General features: G+C 38.9%; 1 protein-coding gene across 4 annotated transcripts in view; it reads right to left on the reverse strand.

Moving 5' to 3' along the window:
* AVL9 (AVL9 cell migration associated) overlaps positions 1-11053 on the reverse strand; it is a 73559-nt gene that overhangs the window by 18244 nt on the left and 44262 nt on the right. The window lies entirely within an intron of this gene.

The raw sequence follows: 11053 nt of genomic DNA on the forward strand, positions 1-11053 counted from the left end.
CATTATCTGGATAATGTCCTGTTTACATCAGGAGATACATCTCTCTAAGGGTGAGAGATATCCCTTTTGCTGCTTCATATTCTTCACTGCAAGAGAGCTCTGTGTATACCCAAGAGGTGGCTGTTAAGTACTTAGTATGAGAGGGAAGATTTCCAAAAGTTGAAATATAGGTCTAGTAGTTTGGTTTTATCCTTATTCTTGACAATGTCTCCCCTGCTTGATAAAACCCTAACTAACAGAAGCAGCAAAAATAAATCCATGTCTGTGAATCAGAGAAGTTCAGCACAGAGCTTCTCAACCCCGGACCCTTGTTACTAAAGGCTGACAGGACCCCTGTTCCTCATTCAGAATCAATCAAAACAGCTGTTTCAGGGCTCACAGTTCATGCCTGATGGTGTGTGAGGCTTATTTAGAAGCAACAGAAACCCTCTCCCACAATCGCCTGTTTCCACACATAAACATCACAATATCAAATGCTCTTTCCAACTTGATGGGGGCCCTACAGAGCATCCACTCCCACAGCTAGGGCTGAGACTCCTTGATATGGGCTTTCAAATCAGAACTGCCAATTATTACAAAAATTTATATTGCAAAATAGTAGTAAGAGACTTAACACAATTGTTCACAGTATTATATTTCATAATTGATTCTGTTAGAGAAGAAAAGTCTATTGATCAACAGTGGGATTCTTGGCTAAGTTTACAATAGCAACAAAACTAAAATGGGTGTTAAAAAAAATAGTTCAAAGCTGTTAAAAAACATTTAAAAAATTATTTTAAAATTGTAAGGCAACCCCTCAGGCCCCCTTCCACTCTGGGAGCTTTTCTGTCCTCTCAATAAATCCTGCTTTTATAAAAAAATAAAAATAAAAATTATAATTGGCCGAGCACAGTGGCTCAAGCCTGTAATCCCAGCACTTTGGGAGGCTGAGATGAGGGGATTGCCTGAGCTCACAGGTTCGAGAACAGCCTGGGTAACTTGGTGAGACCTCATTTCTACAATAAATCAAAAAATTAGCCTGGCGTGGTAGTTCTGGTTACTTGGAAGACTAAGGAGGTAGGATCGCTGGAGCCCAGCAGGTCGATGCTGAGGTGGCCGTGAGCATGCCACTGCGCTCTAGCCTGGGCAACAGAGTAAGACTCCAACACACACACACACACACAAATTATAATTATACATACTTTTTGGCCCAGCATTCTACTTGTAATGTATCCTACAGATATACCTGCTCCTGTGTGATAGTATGTTTATGAAAAGTTATTATTACAGCACTGTTTGTTACACCAAAGACTCCCCACTGTTCATGAATGGGGAACTAAATAAGTGTTCATCCATACAATGGAATATCCTGTAGCCATAAAATCTGATGATGTTCATCTCCAAAGAAGATTATTTTAAAAAGGGATAAGAGGCAAAAAAAAAAACAAAAACAAAAACAAAATAGGCATGCTGTGCTACTATTTGTGTAAAAAGGGACAGGAAAATATCTATGTATTTATATTTGCATAGAATACCCCTAGGAGGAAACTAAGACTGAAAATGTTGGCCGCCACTGGAGAGGGCAGCTGGACAGCTGGGGATGGATTGGAAGGGAGATGTTTTACTAGAAATGCTTTGGAATCTTTTGAATACTGAATTATGTGGAGGTATTACATATTTATAAAATTATTTAAAATATTAGTTCAAAATAACTTTACACTTATACCATTACTTTTCATAATGATCACCTTAGCCTAAGTCATTGAAAACCTTAATGTATGGTGGCAGCAAGAGCATGAGTACTTTCTTTTCTTTTCTTTCTTTTTTTTTTTAAAGAAAGCAGGATTTATTGAGAGGACAGAAAAACTCCCACTGTGGGAGGGGACCCAAGGGGGTTGTGCCTGAGCATGAGTACTTTCACACAAAGTAGCTGCCACATTCAAACCCACCCCTGGCTTTTCCCTTTTCTAGGGTGCTTTAACATCCATATTTGAAACTGCAGTATATAATGGTTAAAAAGGAAAGAAACCCCCTCCAAACATATTGATGAGATACTTGCACATCCGTGTTTCATAGCAGCATTATTCGCAATAGCCAAGAGGTAGAAGCAACCAAAATATCCATTTGAATGAACTGATAAACAAAGTGTGGCATACACATACAATGGAATGTTACTAAGCCTTAAAAAGAAAGGAAATCCTGTCCCATGCTACACATGTGAAGCTTGAGTACATTATGCCAAGTTAAATAAGCCTGTCACAAATACCGTATGATTCCACTTATATGAGGTACCTAAAGTAATCAAATTCATAGACCTAGAGAAAAATGGTGGTTATCAGGGTGAGGCAGGGAATAGGGAGTTGTTAAATGGGTATAGTTTCAGTTTTTGTTATTTTTATTTTTCAGTTTTCCACCAAGAGAATCAGAATAGTTTCAGTTTTGTAAGATGAAAAAGTTTTGAGATTCATAGCACAAAAATGTGATATAGTTATCACAATTGAACTATACATTTAAAAATGGTAAAATTGGTAAATTTTATGTTAATTTTTTTTTACCACAGTTAAAAAACAAACAAAAACACACCTCAAGGTGGTAGAATTATTATGAACTGATCTGCTGAAGAGCTGCAAGACCATAGTGTGCCATCTCTCATGTGACTTGGAAGGGGCTACAATATGATCAGGACCAACTCCCATTATGCCATTTCTAGTCAGGGACAATAAGCATGTTCATGCACTGGAAGCCTGCATATTGTAGGGATGTCAAGTGTCTCCAAAACGTTAAATCCCTATCAAAATCTCAATCTGTGAGTGAGAACTTAATAAGCTAATTCTAAAATTGATGTGGAAATGCAAAGGGCTAAGAAACTCTTGAAGAACAGTAACAAGACAGAAGACTTTCTCTATCCATCATGACTTACACGGCATAGTATGGGGACAGACACAGGGATAAAGAAACACATCAATTGAGCAAGAACAAAACCGTCCAGAAATAGACTCCCTTTCCCAACCAAACATAAAAATCAGTTCCAGGTAGATAAAAACCAAAATGTGAAAGTCAAAACTATAAAGCTTTTTTTTTTTTGAGTTGGAGTCTCACTGTCATCCAGGCTGGAGTGCAGTGGCACGCTCATGGCCACCACAGCCTTGACCTGCTGCGCTCAAGCCACCCTTCCACCTCAGCCTTCCAAGCAGCTGGAACTACATGCATGTGTCACCACACCCAGCTAATTTTTTGATTTATTGTAGAGATGAGGTCTTGCCAAGTTGCACAGGCTGGTCTCGAACCCTTGGGCTCAGGTAATCCTCTCGCCTCTGCCTCCTAACGTGCTGGAATTACAGGCATTGAGTCACTGTGCCTGGCAAAACTATAAAACTTTTTTTTTTTTTTTTTTGAGTTGGAGTCTCAGTCTGTTGCCCAGACTGGAGTCAGTGGCCACTCCCGGCCACCGCAGTCTCGACCTGCTGGGCTCCAGCGATCCTTCCACCTCAGCCTTCCAAGTAGCTGGAATTACAGGCATGTGCTACCACGCCTGGCTGATTTTTTGATTTATTGTAGAGATGAGGTCTCACTGCCCAGGCGGGTCTCGAACCCGCGGGCTCAGGCAATCCACTCACCTCAGCCTCCCAAAGGCACGGGCTTACAGGCTGAGCCACCGAGCCTGGCTAAAACTTTTTAAAAAAATAATATGGAGATTTTCTTTATGACCTTGAGGTAGGGAGGGTTTCTTAAAACAAGAATCCCCAAAAAATGAACTTTCAAATAAAATACTAACAAACAGAAAAGTTATCTAAAATATATAAAGAATTTCTACAAATCACTGACACTAGGAAGACAATCCAAGAAGCTTTGAACCAATACCACGCAAAGGGAAATCCAAATGGCCAACAAGTATATGAAAAGGTGTTGAGCCTCAATAGTGATTATCAAAAAATGCAAACTAAAAATTGGTAAGTCTGATAATATTAAGTGTGGTGGGAATGTGGAGCAATGGAAACTCTCACACACTGTTTGTGGGAATGAAAATCGTTACAATCACTTTAGAAATAGTTTGGGCCGGGCATCGTGGCTCACGCCTCTAATCCCAGCACTTTGGGAGGCTGAGGCAGGGGGACTGCTTGAGTTCAGGAGTTAGAGACTAGTCTGGGCAACATAGTGGGACGTCATTTCTATTAAAAAGAAAAAAAAATTAGCCAGCCATGGTGGTATGGGCCTGTAGTCCCAGCTACTTGGGAAGCTGAGGCAGAAGGATCTCCTGAGCCCAGAAGACTGAGGCTACAGTCATTATCTGACATTGTATTCCACCTGGGTGACAGAGTAAGACCTGCCTTAAAAAAAAAAAAGTTTGGAATTATCCAGTAAATTTAAAGATACTCATTTCCTATGATCAAGTTTTCTTCCCTCTAGGTATTGAATCCTAAAGAAACTCTTGCATGTGTACAGCAAAATTCGTGAACAAGAATTTCAAAGGAGAATTATTTGTAGTAGCTAGAAATTGGAAACAATGCAGATGTCCATCCACATCTGCAGCTCACACTGATGAACTGCAGAATGGTAGTATAATGGAAAACTACCCTGGAATAATCATAAACAGCTTCATGCAAAACATGGGTGAAACTAAAAACAATGCTGGGAGAAAAAATTGGTTTCACTTAAATAAAATTCATCAATATTCATCTTCAACTTTTTAGGTAGCCAATTAAGTTAGCTGCAGGTTCCCTAAAGGTGAAAATGACAATCTGAAAGCAAGTGAACCAAATATAAACTTAGAAGTGATACTTAAAAGAGTTTAATATGAGTGACAGATAAAAGAATATGATTTCCAACTATATACACTTTCAACTTTTCATAAATTTATGATTTTATGTAAAAACTTATGGACAAACTGAAACTTACCCTTAAGTTACCTCAGGAGCTTTGTTTTTTTAAGTGAGGGCAATTGTGTATTTAAAAAAAAGTACCAGATACACACACTTAAAAAAACTAAGAAGTGGCTGCTGATCTTTTAAAAAAAGTTTAAAAATTCAATAGAACCGAAGAAGAAAATTTTTTTAGTGATTACTTAAAATAATCTTCCCTATCTTTCAAACACTGAAAGTCACATTTATTCAATCAGAGATTGAGGCAACTTCTTTAAAAAAATTAAATTAAATTTTGTTTAAAAAAATTATTTTTATTCTCTACTCCCTCTTCTTCGACTAGCTGTAAAATTTTCTATATTTAATTGAAAAATAATCATGTATTGAGGTAATTTTTTTTTTTTTTTTTTTAGTCAGAATCTCACTCTGTTGCTCAGGCTAGGCTAGAGTGCAACGGCATGCTCCCGGTCACCCCAGCATCGACCTGCTGGGCTCAGGCGATCCTTCCGCCTCAGCCTTCCAAGTAGTTGGAACGATAGGCGTGTGCTATCATGTCCAACTAATTTTTTGATTTTTTTTTTTTATTGTAGAGATGAGGTCTCACCAAGTTGCCCAGGATGGTCTCGAACCCCTGGGCTCAGACAATCCTCTCACCTTGGCCTCCCAAAGTGCTGGGATTACAGGCTTGAGCCACCGCGCCTGGCCAGAGGCAACTTCTAATCAGAGTTCCATTTATGGTAACTCAACTAATTTTACTAAATAATAACTATTATACTTGGAAAAGAGGGGAGAGCTGCCTCAAGAGATTAAAACAAGTAGGAATCCTAGCTCCCACAGCTCCAGTCCTTTCTGGTGAGTCCAATGTTAACTGCTTTGCTGCAGTGTGCAGCCAATTCCAGGACACTTTCAGTAGTGATGTAGGAAGACTTAAAATCAGGGGGAAATTGAGGAAAAACCCTCAGAATTATCTTTTCATACCTGTAAATAGCTACCCTGTCTTCTTCCCTCATTCCCCTTCAGTGTTTTCTGTTTATTAAATGGTGTAGCAGCAGAGCATAAACACTACACAGGCTCAATTCATTTTCTAGTTTTCCTACTTCTTCTTTTGGTTTCCCCCTTTTCCTTTCCAGCACCCCATGGGCAGCCTATTCCACAGCTGCTCCAGCCCTACCTCTTCCTCCTCAGCACCCATTCTTCTTTCCACCTCCTGAATCAGCTCTCAGGAAAGGTGCCAGTGTATGCTAGAACCTAGTATCCACAGTGTTTACATGGTAAGCTTCCTCCTCTCTTAGAGAGCCATGAAAAGCATTAACCAGACAAATTCAAGTAGCAGAGAGAAGACTGGAAAGCTGGAGATCTAGGGAGTTTCTTCCAGAAATAATTTTATTATATGATAACTATCCTACTTCAACAATATTCCCTAGACATCCAGGCTTCTCTCTGGCTATTTCTGAAATTACTTTTCAAAATTTTGCTAACCTAATTCTTTCTGTATAAGCATTTTAAGAACTTCAAGAGAAAAAAAACCTAAAGATGATTTGGTTTTAAGAATATTACATGGCAACCCCCTCAGGTCCCCTCCCACTGTGGGAGCTTTTTTGTCCTCTCAATAAATCCTGCTTTAAAAAAAAAAAAGATTATTTCATATTTCAAAGTTACTGACATGAAAGAATTGGCATTTGCACTTAAACTATGATTAAACAACTTAGATTTCTTTCTTTTTTTTTTTTTGAGTTGGAGTCTCACTCTGTCACCTAGACTGGAGTGCAGTGGCCACTCCCGGCCACCGCAGCCTCGACCTGCTGGGCTCCGGCGATCCTTCTGCGTCAGCCTTCCAAGTAACTGGAACTACAGGCGCATGCTACCACGCCCAGCTCATTTTGATTTATTGTAGAGATGAGGTCTCACCAAGTTGCCCAGGCGGGTCTCGAACCCACGGGCTCAGGCAATCCACTCACCTCAGCCTCCCAAAGGCGCGGGATTACAGGCTGAGCCACCGAGCCTGGCTACAACTTAAATTTCAATCCTACACAGTAAAACATAAAACCAAAAAAAAAAAAAAAAAAAAAGAATTTATTACCATAATGATGGTAGTAAAGCCTATTATATATTCAATACTGGTACCGTATTAGGTACATAAATCTAATATTCTTCTAAATATGATTTATTGACAGGACACAAAATACATCTTTACTTTGTTTAATTCAGCAACTTGACAAACAAAACCAAAATTCCCCCCAGTTAATTTCCGGTTTGCTGTTTCGACAATGGTAAAAATTAGAGGGTGGGTGGGTCAAACAGCAAAGTCAGGGAGGTACAGGAAGTTATGACAGTTCCGAAAGTCCATAATCTGTGGCTACTTCATGTACTCAGTAGTTTGAGAAACCTAAGCTTTCTCTCGAGTTTCTTAAGTTTCACTTTAAGAAACTGCATTAGGTTAGTCATGAAATCAGGTAGACAATTTCAGAAGCCCTAGTAGGCCACAAAATGAATGACAACAGCATTCTGTGTTAACTACTCACCAAAAATGACTCTGGTCAGGTACTTTTTTGCAAAGCTGGAAAAACCCAGAAAAAATTTATCGAAGAGTAGAGGAAGAAATACGATGTTCATTAATCTAACACTACCTGTCTCTCTTTTCCACACAAAGTTTTACTTCATGGATAATGAATAGTGCTTAGAGAAAAACATAATACTTCTTTTAGTTACTGGAAAAGTGTGTCTGTCTGTCATGGTAGACTGTAAGATCATAGATGGCAAGAAGTTAGAACCTAGCATGGTGCCTGGCACATAGGAGGCAATAAATACAGCTGGCCTTTCATTTCTGTGGGTTTCACATACTGGATTCAACCAACTGTGGATAGAAAACATTCAGAAAAAAAAAATAATACAAATTAAAAAAATATATAGTATAATAACTATTTACATAGCATCTATACTACATTAGGTAATCTAAATAATCTAGAGATGATTTAAAGTATACAGGAAGACATGCATAGGTTGTATGCAAGTATTATGTCATTTTTATATAAAGAACTCGAGCACCCTTGGATTTTGGTTATGGGGGAGGATTCCTAGAATCAGTCCCCAGTGAATACTGAAGGCCAACTGTACTTATAGAATAAGAAATTAAACAGAATTTCTTTTTCTGTTTCATTTTGAGAAAAAATTCACAAATAGCAATAAAACAACTTTTCCTGAATAGGATGAAAAACAAAACGTTCAAAAATTGTAGCTTCTTGAATATGTCTTAGCATCAATGTAACTTTAGTCTACATTACTCATCTTAATATATTACTGACAAAAAAATGATATCCTGAGGCATAAAATCCTTAATGAAAGATTCAGTCTGATTTACTATGTTAAATTTAAGTTATTTACAAAATTTCAAATATATTTTGAATGGATTTTTATAAAAATATCAAAAATAGAACATAATTAATCAAATTATATCTAAATGAAGTTTCCTAATATAATAAGTATAAGCACACTTAATAATAAGTATGCTTATACTTATTAATATAATCAATTAGACAACTAAGTTTTTTTTCCGGAAAATAATATCTTACAATTAAAAAGGTACAGGCATACCACTTTTTATTGCACTTTGCTTTTTTGTGCTTCTCACAAATTGAAGGTTTGTGGCAATCCTGCATGAAGCAATTCTACTGGTACAATTTTTCAACAGTATGTGCTCACTTTGTGTCTCTGTGTTACATTTTCATACTTTTCATATTTCAAACTTTTTTTCATCATTTTTTTGCTTTGTTTTGTTTTTCTGAGTTGAGGTCTCACTCTGTCACCCAAACAGGAGTGCAGTGGCAAGATCACAGCTCACTGCAGCTTGACTTCCTGGGCTACAGGGATCCTCCTTTCTCAGCTTCCTAAGAAGCTGGGAATATAGGCATGAATCACCATACCCAGCTAAGTTTTTGATTTTTTGTAGAGACAAGTACTTGAACTCCCGGGCCCAAGTTATACTTCTACCTCAGACTCTCAATGTGACAAGATTACAGGAGTGTGCCACCACGCCCAGTCTGTTTTCATTACTATATTGATCTGTGACCAGTGATTTTTGATTATACAACTGTTATCTGTTTTGGGGATCTTCAACAGTACCCAAATAAGATGGTGAACTTAATTGATAAATGTTGTGTGTATTCTTTTTTTTTTTTTTGAGTTGTAGTCTCACTCTGTCGCCCAGACTGGAGTGCAGTGGCTGCTCCTGGCCACCGCAGCCTCGACCTGCTGGGCTCCGGCGATCCTTCCGCCTCAGCCTTCCAAGTAGCTGGAACTACAGGCGTGTGCTACCACGCCTGGCTGACTTTTTTATTTATTGTAGAGATGAGGTCTCGCTGCCCAGGCGGGTCTTGAACCCGCGGGCTCAGGCAATCCACTCACCTCAGCCTCCCAAAGGCACGGGATTACAGGCTGAGCCACCGAGCCCGGCTGTTGTATATTCTGACTGCTCCACCATGTTTCCCCTTCTCTTTCCCCCTCCTTGGGCTCCCTATTCCCAGAGACAAAAATATTGAAATTAGGTTAATTAATAACTCTACAATGGTCTCCAAGTGTTCAAGTGAAAGGAAGAGTTACATATCTCTCACTTGAAATCAAAAGCTAAAAATGATTAAGCTTAGTGAGGAAGGCATGTTGAAAGTTGTGACAAGCAGAAACCTAGGCCTCCTGCACCAAACAGTTAGCCAAGTTGTCAATGCAAAAGAAAAGTTCTTGAAGGAAATTAAAAATGCTGCTCCAGTGAACACTTGAATAAGAAATCAAAACAGTCTTATTGTTGACATGGAGAAAGTTTGAGTGGTTTGGATAAAAGATCAAACTAGTCACTACATTCCCTTAAACCAAAGCCTAATCCAGAGTAAGGCCCTAACTCTCTTTAATTCTATGAAGGCTGAGAAGTGAGAAAAATTTGAAGCTAGCAGAGGTTGGTTTATGAACTTAAGGAAAAAAGCCATTTCCATAGCATAAAAGCACAAGGTGAAGCAGCAACTGCTGATGGAGAAGCTGCAGTAAGTTATCCAGAAGATCTAGCTAAGATCACTAATGAAGGTGGCTACACTAAACAACAGATTTTCAGTGTGGATGAAACAGCCTTCTATCGAAAGATGCCACCTACAACTTTCATAGCTAGAGAGATGTCGATGCCTGGCTTCAAAATTTCAAAGGACAAGCTGACTCATTAGGGGCTAACGTAGCTGTAAGTTGAAGCCAGTGCTCACTTACCATTCCAAAAATACTAGGGTCCTTAACAATTATGTTAAACCTACTCTGCCTGTGCTCTATAAATGGAACAACAAAGCCTGGATGGCAGCACATCTGTTTACAGCATGGCTTACTGAGTATTTCTAAGCTCCTTGAGAACTATTGCTCAGAAGAAGATTCCTCTCAAAACACTGCTGCTCATTAAAAATGTGCCCGATCAGTCAAGAGCTCTGATGGAGATGTACAAGGGGATTAATGTAGTTTTCATGCCTCCTAACATAACACCCATTCTGTAGCCTACAGACCAAGGAGTCATTTCAACTTTCAAGTTTTACTATTTAAGAAATATATGTGTAGCTGCCATAGATAGGGATTCCTCTGATCGATGTGGACAAAGTAAATTGAAAACCTCCTGGAAAAGATTCACCACTCTAGATGCCATTAAGAATGTTTGTGATTCACGGGAGGAGGTCAAAACATCAACATTAACAGGAATTTGGAAGAACTCAATCCTCATGGCTGACTTCAATGGAGGAAGTCACTGCAGATGTGGTCAAAATATCAAAAGAACTAGAATTAGAAGTGGAGCCTGAAGTCGTGACTAAATTGCTGCAATCTCATGATAAAACTGGAATGGATGAGGAGTTGCTTCTTATTGGTGAGCAAAGAAAGTGGTTTCTTGTGATGGAATCTACTCCTGATGAAGATGCTGTGAATGTTGTTGAAATGACAAAAAAGGATTTAGAATATTACATAAACTTAGTTGATAAAGCAGTGGCAGGGTGTGAAAGCACTGACTTCAAGTTTGAAAGAAATTCTACTGTGAGTAAAATGCTATCAAATAGCATCAGATACTAAAGAGAAGTCTTTTACGAAAGGAAGAGTCAGCCGGGCTTGGTGGCTCAGGCTGTAATCCCGCACCTTTGGGAGGCTGCGGTGAGTGAATTGCCTGAGCCCGTGGGTTTGAGACCTGCCTGGGCAACTTGGTGAGACCT

This window comes from Carlito syrichta, unplaced genomic scaffold, assembly GCF_000164805.1.
Source record: "Carlito syrichta isolate Samal-C Ts95f unplaced genomic scaffold, Tarsius_syrichta-2.0.1 Scaffold85561, whole genome shotgun sequence".
Lineage (NCBI taxonomy): Eukaryota > Metazoa > Chordata > Mammalia > Primates > Tarsiidae > Carlito > Carlito syrichta.